We start from the raw sequence: 12030 nt of genomic DNA on the forward strand, positions 1-12030 counted from the left end.
ACAGTCCATAAATAGAAAATAAAACAAATCAACTTGAAATCTGAAAGGCCATTTGACAATCATTTCCACATTTTATTAAAGAAATGCAACCTTTGAGACGAGACGTCTTGCGACAAAACTTCTCTCTAATTTTTGCATTCAGATGGCTATTCATTTATATTTATAGCTGTTTTTTTACAAGAATTGAACAGTCTCAAAAGAGAAAATGTAACAATTCAACTTGGAATCTAAAGCATGTCACAAGCAATCCCCAAGGAGGTTGAGAGGATCTTTCTTGCCAGCAAAATTTAAGTTTTCCCAAATTTTCATAATTATTTGGTTTTTTTACTTTGCAAATTTCAGTCCTTTCAATACAGTTTTTGAGGGTCAGCCTTTGTCTAACAATTTTCCATGTCCTTCCAGCATGTTGTACACATCCTAAGCTTTCAGACACTTTTTGAGCAAGGCTATTTCAAGCTACACTCGTTAAAGTATGCCCCCAATAATCTGACCTACTAATTCTTTGGTATTCTATCCCAACATTGTCCTAAAATTTTAACTGGATAATGAGCTTCATCAACCTCTTAATCCCCTGTTCCCAATTTCTACATACTACTAGATGCCCCTTCCTTTGAGTCAAACCCCTAAAACACGAAGTCTGAGTTTAAATTCTTTGCCTTGTGAACCTTTTTAGTTGTTTATCCCACCTTTATCGTTGAAATTCTGCACTTCGCAAACAACAGTGAAGTGGCACTAATTTCGATATCTCAATATCTAAAATTCCTTGCCGAAGACTTCACAACCCCCGTTAGTTCCAAAATGTGAACTTAGAACCATGTACGGCCGTGACGAACTCCCACCAAACAAACTTGCAACCACTGCTGGAAGACTTAAAATCTTTGAATGGTGGACAAAATTCAAACCAATTCCTTTCTTAAACAAGTTGGTACCCCTCTCAAACCGATGGACAATGTTCTGTCCCGAACTTTAAAAAGTCTTCTCCAAATGGGCCTACCTACACAGACAGGGAAGATTGCTGCCTAGAAAGTTGAAGTAATTTCCCGGGCACATGATACAACTCTTGAGGAAGTGCAATAGTTTGAACAGATGTAGGGGCTTCTTGCACAGGTGGTATGGATTCTCGGATGGACAAGGACGTGATGGTACGTAACATGATGCCACTCCCAGAAATTAAAATGCTGCTATGAGGCACCATGCCATAAACCCCTGCTAGTCTATCTCAGTCTGTCCTAGTGTTTAGGCAGATAGAACAACAAAATCATATATAGGTTTATTTAGCAAGCTTCTGGAACTAACTGTGTAATTTTGGAATGAATTGTGTCAGAATGTTTCTAATCACAAGGTTAGTTCGAGAAGCTTGCTAAATAAATATAAGAACAGGTAAAAACTTATGTCCATCACATATATAAAGGTTGTTTTTTAGGTCATGGCCAAACCGATAGCAATGTGGCATATGAGACTGCCCATGTAGGAGCTTACAAGGGAAAAAAAGATTCCATTTACCTTGTTCATGAGCAAGTTTTAGAATATGTTCCAAAACAACTACACCAAAGTGCATAGACTATTTTTTAGGGCACTGCCAACCCACACGCCAGTCTGACCCGTAAAACCCATCTGTGGACTTCCACAAGAACATTCGTCAATTCATCTTTATATTGTTTAAATTTTGTACCGCAGATTTCGACTGCATTACCGGAGCCCATCAGTAAACCAACCCACCTGCAGCAAATGTACTTCCCTTAAGTTTGGCATTACAACAGCTTAAGAATAAAGCAGAGCTTGACAGAAACAGGCTGCCAATTTTCATGGTGTGAGATGCCCAATTTCGTGGTCCTCTCACACCATTCAATTGAGATTGTCAGCCCGGACGACTCCATACCAAGAGCTCCTGCATTGTGGGTTCCATCGATTGGCATGTTTTTTTGGTTTACTAGACATGCATAGGATAACTCTAGTTATGTAATTCAAATTGGTCATCGCAATGGTTTTGCAGATCAAAAGTGAGTAAAATGCAGCCTCTAGTTCCAATTGATTGACTGCCCAGCTGCCAAATTTATTGCCATAGTGAACTACAAAAAACAGACTACAAACCTGATACTAGGTATTTTACTCAATTTATGCTAGAATGAAAAGCGTGCACAGGTGGCAATTTAGATGAGCAAGTGTTAACACATTGCAGGAAAAATGGCATCTAACCAGTTTACAGTGTTAACTATGGAAAAAAAGGTTTGTTTTACCAGCATACCTCATGCACTGCCTGCACTGCCTGCACTTTAATTCTATGATAGTTCGCTCATTTTTTTTAATTTCATTCAATATGACAGTTCGCTCATTTTTTTTAATTTCATTCAATATGACAGTTCGCTCATTTTTCATTTTATTCAATTCGATATGACAGTTAGATCATTATTTTAATTCAAGTCAATGCGACGGTTCGCTCATAATTCTTTTTTTTTCTTTATTCTTATTCCTTTCACTTTTAAAAATTTGCATTAGATATTATCTTTTTCTTTAATTGAAAACCAAAAAATTAATGAAGGGAGTAAATTGTACGTGTATATGTTAAAATTAAATAAGTGTTAATAAATCATTTATTTTAGATATGATTTGGTTTTGAAATTTGTTGAAATAAAGGTTTGGAAATTAAATAAAGTTATTTTGTTAAAAATTTGATGTAAATTTGTTTTATTAATCGATTTATTGATTTATCAATATTTTGTTGGCAATTTGGAGGAATTGATTATGTGTTGCATTGATGTTTGTCATTGATGTCAACACTAGCTTGTTTGGTTGTCTATCGGGTTCCGGTAGAGTGGTTGGATTGTGATGTTGATCTGGAGACCATCTCTGGTATTCTCCGGTACGTTCAGATTGGTGGAAATGGTTTGGTTCGGTCATTCATGTGGTTCAGATGCGTGTTACATTCAGTTGGTTCGGGATTTGGTGAATTAGTTTTTCATTGATGAATACTAAGAGGGGGGGGTGAATTAGTATGCCAAAAACTTCTGCACTAAAACACTTACACAGTCTAAAGATAAACCAGTAAAGCAGTCTAACAGTCAAACCGATTACCACACATGCAAACAAAGACGTGAATAAAGCATTCACCCACAAAAGCAATATAACCATAACACAAGATATTTGACATGGAAACCCAACTAGGAAAAACCACGGTGAGATGGAACTCACAAGTCACTATCTGCAAAATAGAAACCAGACCTTCACCAGAACAGATCCTGTTAGGAATCTCAATCTCTGTTAGGAGATAAGTCCGATTAAAGACTACCTTGTTAGAGGATTTTAGATTCACATGTGTGAACCACCTTGTTAGAGGATTTTACAAAGGCTTTGAGGCCTACCCGGTTAAGGGCTACAGACTTGTCAAAGATGTGAGTAATCAACAAGTGTTTGATCTATCTAATAGCACAAACTGCTTGGTTAGATCCAGTATTGCTCACAGCTAATGCATTCCAGCATTACTTCAGTCTTCTCTCTCTCTCTCACAATTACAACTTGATCTTCTTAGATAAGATCGTTCTCGACTCCCACCTTAAACCCTAGCTCAACATTAACCCTTTCAGCAACAACTTAAAACCCTAGACATGATGTCCTTTTAAAGGAATCTGATTTCATGTCAGTCCAATAGGATTACATTACAATTTCCTAGGTTCAATGAATCTGGACATACTCAATAACACGACACAAGAAGCACCGTCAATGTGTCGGCACCGTCAAACAATCGGTGGATTGGTAACTCGTCACAAAATGTCGCTTGGTAACTCATCATAGAGTATTACCGGTTCATACAAAATACCGGTTGTCGGTTTGACAAAAATGAAGACTGGTAAGAATGTGTTGTGCCGCTTTGCTCCCTCGTACCACTTGTGATCTACGAACCGCTTGGGGTCGACATGCCGCTTCAAACCGAGAAACACATTCTGCAAAATCACCACTAGTCTAAAGACTAGTATACAACATACCGGTTGGAACAAATACCAGTTGAGCACAAGCTCATACATATAAAGGGGATCTCAATACAAGTGTGTGTCCATCAATGACAATCACAAAATAAACATCAAAAATGCCAACAATCTCCCCCTTTGGCATTGATGGCAACACTTAGGAAAATAAAATTTTGACATCTAAGTGTTTTACAACAAAAACTTGCCATTAACAAAATTGCTCCCCCTAAGCATATACACTATCCTTTAATCAACATAGTGTATAGCAATTTTGCATACAGAGCATAATCATCAGAGCATATAACATATATCACATCATATATCAAAATTTCAAAACAGATACTTCTCCCCCTGATATACTTCTCCCCCATATGACAGAAGATCAAAATTTTAAAACTAAAAACTAGATATACTTCTCCCCTTTGCCAACAATGGCAAAGTACCGCTGAAAAACCCTGTTTCCATATATATATAAAAGAGTTTATGACAATAATGAATAATACTTGTCAAAAACCGATTTATAGTCCTGCAAAAATTGTTTCATGGAGAGGGACCAAGACTCAAGTAGGGAGGTTGCCACTTCCTTGTCTGTCTGCATCTGGGATACCTGTTCCTCCATGGCATCTATTGTGCTCAGTTCTTGTGTGACTGTCAGGGCATCCAGGTTCAGATAACACTTCTGAAGAATTTGCAGTCGTGGAAATAATACCAGTTGAAGCTCCTACAAATCCCTAGACCGTGTACTAATCTCTTGCTCCATCTTGGCTGACTGGACCTGGAACCGATGAACGGTTTGCCCATATGCTGCAAAGGAATCATAAGGAGTCTTGAATGTGCCCAAGTAGGACTGTAAGTCTGTTTGAAGTTGTTGCTTCTTGGCTAGCACATCATCACAAAATAGATGAGGTTGACAGATTTTGTTGAGTAGCAAGTTTCCCTCATCCAAGGCATTCCTTATGTCCTTTTGATCTTTTAGCAGTTCAGTCCTAAGCTCATTCAACTTCTTCACTAGAGCGACATTAAGAGCCTTTTGGTGCTCTTTCTTTACATTGGCCTCTGTTGCTTCTTCTAGACTCTTCACCTAATCATCCACTACAGTACATAGAAGTTTGAGTGGTGCTAGTGATGATTCAATGTCAAGAAGATTAGTACCGGGGATTAAACCGGTAAGTGTGTCTACAGCCGCCTAAATAATAGCTTGTTCTCTTTTCCTGCGAATGCCTTCAAGGTGCTCTTGGGCAACCTTGATGCTCTGCATAAGCTCAGACTCACTTGCAGATTGGAGATCAATGGGGCTCGAGATAGCAGCCGGTTTGGCTTGGCTACCGGTTGCCTTAGGAGTCTCCATCTGTGTGCTCTTCATCGCTTTGATTGTCTTGTCTGCTTCTTCCTTCTTTTTCCTCTCCTTCTCTTCCTTCTCTTTCTCTTCTCTCTTTTTCTTCTCTTCCTCTTCCATCTTCTTCTTTCTGCTTCTACCTTCTTCTTTGCATCTTCTTCCTTCTTCTTCTGTGCTTCCTCTTCCTCCTTCTTTTGTTCTTCCTCTTCCTTCTTCTTCTCTTCCGCTTCCTTCTTCTGTTCTTCCTCTTCCTTCTTCTCTTCCGCTTCCTTCTTCTTATGTTCTTCCTCTTCCTTCTTCTTCTTCTCTTCCGCTTCCTTCTTCTTCTTCTCTTCCTCTTCTTTCTTTTTCTTCTCCTTGTCTTCCTTCTTTCTCTTTTCTTCTTTATCCTCTTCTTCTTTCTTTTTCCTGTCATCTTCTTGCTTCTTCTTTTCTTCATCTTTTTGTTTCTCCTCTTCCTCTTTTCTCTTCTCTTCCTCTTTCTTCTGTTTCTCATCTTCATCCTTCTTCTTTTTCTCTTCCTGTTCCTTTGCCGCTTGTTGTGTGTCCTCAACTTGTTCACCACCCTGATCGGCTTGTTGCCCCTGTTCAGTTCCCTCAGATTGTATGTCCTAAGTGCCATCATCTACATCCAGGGCATCAACATTGATGGTGTCGATTGGTTCTTCAACCAGGTTTCCTTCCTCATCAAAGACCTCATCCGGTTTGGAAATAACCGGTTCCTTTTCCGCTTGGAGGTTGGCCATTCGTGCTTTGTGAGAGTTGATAGCATGAGCCATATGCTGATGTGTATCTTTTTCAACATCATCAACTCTCCCCTCCAGCAACCAGAGTCTTCTTCTCCTTGTGAAGAAGAGACCTTTATTTTGATCCAGGGCATCAAATAATTCTGAATTAGAGAGTTCGAGGAAGTACTGTGCAAAGACTTTCTCCCTGATCTCCTATTCCTTTTCAATGGCAATGCATCATTTATTATCTAATGCTTTAAATAATGAATCCGGTGTTTGAGATTTAATCTCTGATGGTGACCAGTCATTTTTACATAAATAAAGAATGATTTCCTGTAGTACTTCATATTTTTCCTCACTATTGAATTCATCATAATAATCTATTAAATCATGAAGTAACTTTCTCCTAATATTTTTTATTGTTCTTTGACAATGTGTCAAAGGTTTGTATGAGGAGATGTCTATATTTACTGGTGCGGATGTTGTCAGTTCATTCTTCTTCATCTTCTTTGTCTGTGTTGCCTTCTTTGGCTATTCATCAGACTCGGTTTCTTCGGAGTCCGGTTCATTTGCCTTAGTCTTCCTCTTTCTTTCGAAGACTTTTGCTGGTGTTACCTCCAGTTTCTTCTTTGCCGATGACCGCTTGGTCACTCTTGGAGTTGCAATGGTAGCCGGTGACGATGTTGCAGGCATTGCCTTAGCTTTCTTAGTTGCCGGTTCTTTTCCCTTCTTCACCGATGGTTCTTCAACAGGTGCAATCCTCTCCAAGTAGGTTCCAGTCCTCTTAGCCTTTGGATCAAGAGGCAAGGCAATAAGGGTTGAGGCATACCCTTCCAGCATGTCAAACATAACTTCATAGCCCATTGGCTCTACCTCCTCCATTCTAGGCTCAACAGCCTCCATTAGGCATTTTTCCACCTGAATAGTGAAATAGATGTCATCTTCGTATTTCTTCACTATGTCACCTGAGATTCTTACCCTCTGACTCATCTTTCTTTTGAACTCATCAAAATATTTGTTCAGTACCTCAGGGTAGCCGTTTCCAATGGCTTGCACGCTTTCCTTTATCTGCTTGGTTACCGGTTGGTCAGGTGACCACTGGACATCTCCTACACCTGGAAAGTAGCCTTGGAAATAAAAGAACAACCCTACCAGTAGTTGTCCAAACTTAAACTTCAGTGAGTTGTCCTACTTGATTGCCTTAAGATTTAGCAGGAGTTGCCCTGCATGTCGGTGCATAAATCAAAAGATGCATCCTCTTTTATCATTTGGTAAGCAGCATTTACCGCTGCAACAGATACAGAATTAATCCTACTAGCTGAAAACGTTTTGTATCCTATCACCATGCAGACGTATTTCACCAGATCATCCTTGATAGGATTGACTGTCATACCCCGTGAATCACTTGTTGAACCGGTGAGCTTGGTCATTTCCATTTTGCTCACTTTTCTCAGGGTCGGCACTTCCCCTGTGTTGCAGAAACCGGTGACTGCATGAATTGCCTGAGGCGTGATATCATGCATCCTCTCCAAGTACATCTTGTCACCATGGACTCTACTCAAGATAATCCTGATGTGATCCTCTGTGAAGTCTTCCAGAAAATATACTGTGTTGTGGAATTTCTTCTTCTCTATGACACTAAATTCTGGTTTGATCCTTTTGTCCTTTCCGCAAAATAGACCTAACTAAGTATAAATGGCTAAAGACCCTAGGTCTTCTATTTTGCAATCAATATAATCAGAAATTCCTTCTTCAACTATGACTCCGGCTGGAACTTGTGATAAAGCATTATACTTGGACTTCCTCTGAATGAAACTTTCTGACTCAATGGATGTACTTGAACTGGTATGAGATGTGGACGCCATTGAAGAGTATTTCAAGAACACGAAAAATACCTTTCAAACGCGAATTTAGGGCTTCCTGATTCTGCTTCACTTCACTCTCCGCCGATGTCAAATCACCACTTTGTGTTCTCCACTACCGCTTGCAAACTGGATTTGAATCTCTTTCAAGGTTGTTCACTTTCTTGAAATCAAAGCTCAAATCGCCTTTTCTTCGCCCTGCACTTGAAAACTTTTCTTCGCTCGAAAATAGATAGTGAGAAATGATTTGAAAAATGCATTTATACATGTTTCTCACCTACCGTCATTAATGCTCCTCTATTAGGGCGTAAACCCTAATTTGTCTTTTTACCGTTTCTGGTCTTCTGCCAAGCAACAGGTATCGCATACCGGTTAAGGTCTTTTACCGGTGTCAACCGGGGGTTCGAAAGCATTTCGTCATTTTCTCCCCCTAAGCCTTTGAGGCTTAGTTTGCCGATTCCGATATTTCCACACTAGGTGCAGAAACCGGTTCCTCTTCCAACATTGTTGGTTTCTTCCTCCATGTTTTCTTCATGTCCCCTTGAACTTTTTCAACATCTATTTCTCCTTCCTAAGTGACTGGTATATCATCAGATATACTTTTTCTGCTTCTGCAGAATCTTGCAATGTGACCCGGTTTGTTGCAGTGATAGCAAGCAAGTCCAGGTGCTCTCCAATGTCCATTGTACATGTTTCCATTCTTCCTTCTGCATGTTGCAACAGTGTGACCATGATTATGACAGATCATACAACTTTCTCTCCATCTGGTTGCCACTTGATGGCCACCACTTCTTGACTAATGATTGAAGACATTAAACCAGTTGTGGTTCCGGTTCATACAAGGTTTAGGACCAGTTCCTTGGGTCCTCTGAGGATATCTTCGAGTGTTATTCATTACAGACCTGCATTCAAATGCTCTATGCCCAAACTTGTTGCATGCATAACAATGACCATTGAACTTATTTGATCTAGGTACATTATTGATAAAATAAGGAAAATTATTGTAGGCCTTGCTCCTACATACATTGGCAGTGTGTCCTTCTTTAAGACAGTTAAAGAAAATAGGTTTGAATTTTTGCTTACCTTTTGCTTTGAGTGTCGGTTGCTTCTTTGATGCTTCAGCATTTGTTCCTGAGGATTCTCCTTCCTCATGTCCAGAAAAACCAAGACCATTGGTATTATTTGCCGGTCTAGATGACTCAAGCTTTTTCTCTAGCTTGACAGTACTTTTGCCAAACTTAGCAAGTATTTCCTTTGACTCAAAGAGTTCTTTGGAAATAGCAGTATTTGTCTCCATTAGACTTGCATTTTCAGAGATGGCAATGTTCAGTTCTCCTTGCATGTCTTCTTTTTCCATTCTGCTCTCATGAAGGCGAGCAGTCAGTGCACTAATCTCTTGTTTCAATTTGGAGATCTCATGATCTCTATCCTTTACCAGATCTTCAGCTTTTCTCTGGTTCTCAAGCTCTTGACTAAACCGAATAGTCAGTCCTTCCAACTCCTTTCTCAGATTGGAGTTTGAATCATTCAGCTTATTCACTTCAGCAATCATGGCTTCCATGTTAGCTTCATCTTTAGAACTACTTTTAGATAGTTCCATCAGCCTCTCTGCATGTTCTCTTCTTTTTGCTTGAGATGCCTTGTATTTGACCATAAGATCATCATAGGCTTGCTCAGACTTAGTGAGCCATTGAGTAAGTTCCCTCAAGGTGTATTCCCCCATATCTCTTTCCAAGTGGTTAAACTTATAGAAAGGTAGGCTCTGATACCAATTGATGAATACTAAGAGGGGGGGTGAATTAGTATGCCAAAAACTTCTGCACTAAAACACTTACACAGTCTAAAGATAAACCGGTAAAACAGTCTAACAGTCAAACTGGTTACCACACATGCAAACCAAAATGCGAATAAAGCATTCACCCACAAAAGCAATACAACCATAACACAAGATATTTGACGTGGAAACCCAACTAGGAAAAACCACGGTGAGATGGAACTCACAAGTCACTATCTGCAGAATAGAAACCAGACCGGTTAAGGTCTTACAATGTTCTTCACCAAAACAGATCCTGTTAGGAATCTCAATCTCTGTTAGGAGATAAGTCTGATTAAAGAGTACCTTGTTAGAGGATTTTAGATTCACATGTGTGAACCACCTTGTTAGAGGATTTTACAAAGGCTTTGAGGCCTACCCGGTTAAGGGCTACAAACTTGTCAAAGATGTGAGTAATCAACAAGTGTTTGATCTATCTAATAGTACAAACTGCTTGGTTAGATCCAGTATTGCTCACAGCTAATGCATTCCAGCATTACTTTAGTCTTCTCTCTCTCTCTCTCTCACAGTTACAACTTGATCTTCTCAGATAAGATCGTTCTTGACTCCCACCTTAAACCCTAGCTCAACATTAACCCTTTCAGCAACAACTTAAAACCCTAGACATGATGTCCTTTTAAAGGAATCTGATTTCATGTCGGTCCAATAGGATTACATTACAATTTCCTAGGTTCAATGAATCTGGACATACTCAGTAACACGACACAAGGAGCACCGTCAATGTGTCAGCACCGTCAAACAATTGGTGGATTGGTAACTCATCACAAAATGTCGCTTGGTAACTCATCACAGAGTATTACCGGTTCATACAAAATACCGGTTGCCAGTTTGACAAAAATGAAGACTAGTAAGAATGTGTTGTGCCGCTTTGCTCCCTCGTACCACTTGTGATCTACGAACTGCTTGGGGTCGACATGCCGCTTCAGACCGAGAAACACATTCTACAAAATCACCACTAGTCTAAAGACTAGTATACAACATACTGGTTGGAACAAATACCGGTTGAGCACAAGCTCATACATATAAAGGGGATCTCAATACAAGTGTGTGTCCATAAATGACAATCACAACATAAACATCAAAAATGCCAACAGTTTAGATGCGTGTTACATTCAGTTGGTTCAGGATTTGGTGATCTGGAAGCTATCATATATTTTAGTAAGCCTTTAGGTTACTGGTAAGGGTTTTACCGACAGATCTTTGTTGAAGATCTTTTGATGGATTCGATAAGTGGTATTGGTGCAGCTTCTAGAAGGTTCTCAAGATGCTGATGGTTATCATGTTCGTGTTCCAGTTGATCAGTGGTGTTACATTTGGGTTATGGCAACCTATTTTAGGTTTGGTGTTATTCTGTGTTATTCTCCTAGGTTATGGACCGGTTTATGTAATGTGTTGGTGGATGCTTCTGATGCGTTACCGGTTGGATTTATTGTTTGGTTAATGTTGTTTCGATCTCTGGCCGACTTGGGTTATCATTGGTTTGAGGGTTTATGTAATGGATTTATTGTATTATCTTTTAGGTGGCCAACCTAATTGTTTAGGTCTTGGGTTTGTATAAATATGATGTAAGATCTCTTTGTAGATCATGGGTTATTTGATTATCTGTGTGTGTATAAAGTTGTAATCATATGCAGAGGTTTTGGTCGATCATAGGTGATCAAATTGGGTTTGAGTAAGAGGTTTAAGACCTTCGGTATTGAGCTTAACTGGAACTGTACTCAGGCATAGGAGATGTTATTCTTGCAGTTCACTATTCTTTTTGGATTGTAGTTCGAAGATTTTTGTAGTCAATGAGGCTCTTTTGTGATGAACAGTGTGCTCTAGGCAGTGTGCCTTCCTGCATGTGCAGGCCCCTTTATTGTAATCACATACCTACTGCAGAAGTATTATCTGACTGTGGGTAGGGTTTCCCATCGTGGTTTTTCCCTTTCCAGAGTTTTTCATGTCCTAATCTTGGTGTTATGTGTTGTGGATGCATGATATTTGGTTTATGATTTATGTTTGTGCTTAATTGATATATTTGTTATTCCGGTAAAAGGTTTTATTTTTTACAACTGATTCACCCCCCTCTAAATTGTCCATCAGTTATCCTAACATATTTTTTGTAATATCAAATGAGCGTTTTCAAATTAGAAATGTATTTCTCTTCTTTTATTTTTACAAATACAAAATTGACCTTCATATATATAGATTTGAACTAATGCATGTGGATATGATCTCTACTAAATTCATAATCTAGAAGCTTCACGTTGATCTAGTACTTGTTTTTAAAAGAGGGCAATGCAAATAGATAATTTTGAGGAACTTG

The 12030-nt window shown here is 39.2% G+C and overlaps 1 protein-coding gene across 1 annotated transcript in view; it reads right to left on the minus strand.

Annotated features, from left to right (window-relative positions):
* LOC131875120 (uncharacterized) overlaps nt 1–2354 on the minus strand; it is a 47761-nt gene extending 45407 nt beyond the window's left edge. Inside the window, exon 1 of the mRNA XM_059219147.1 lies at nt 2246–2354. The gene's annotated coding sequence lies outside the window, so the exon portion shown is untranslated. The remainder of the gene's footprint in view (nt 1–2245) is intronic.
* Between the last annotated feature and the right edge of the window lie 9676 nt (nt 2355–12030).

The sequence above is a fragment of the Cryptomeria japonica genome, chromosome 4, assembly GCF_030272615.1.
Source record: "Cryptomeria japonica chromosome 4, Sugi_1.0, whole genome shotgun sequence".
NCBI lineage: Eukaryota > Viridiplantae > Streptophyta > Pinopsida > Cupressales > Cupressaceae > Cryptomeria > Cryptomeria japonica.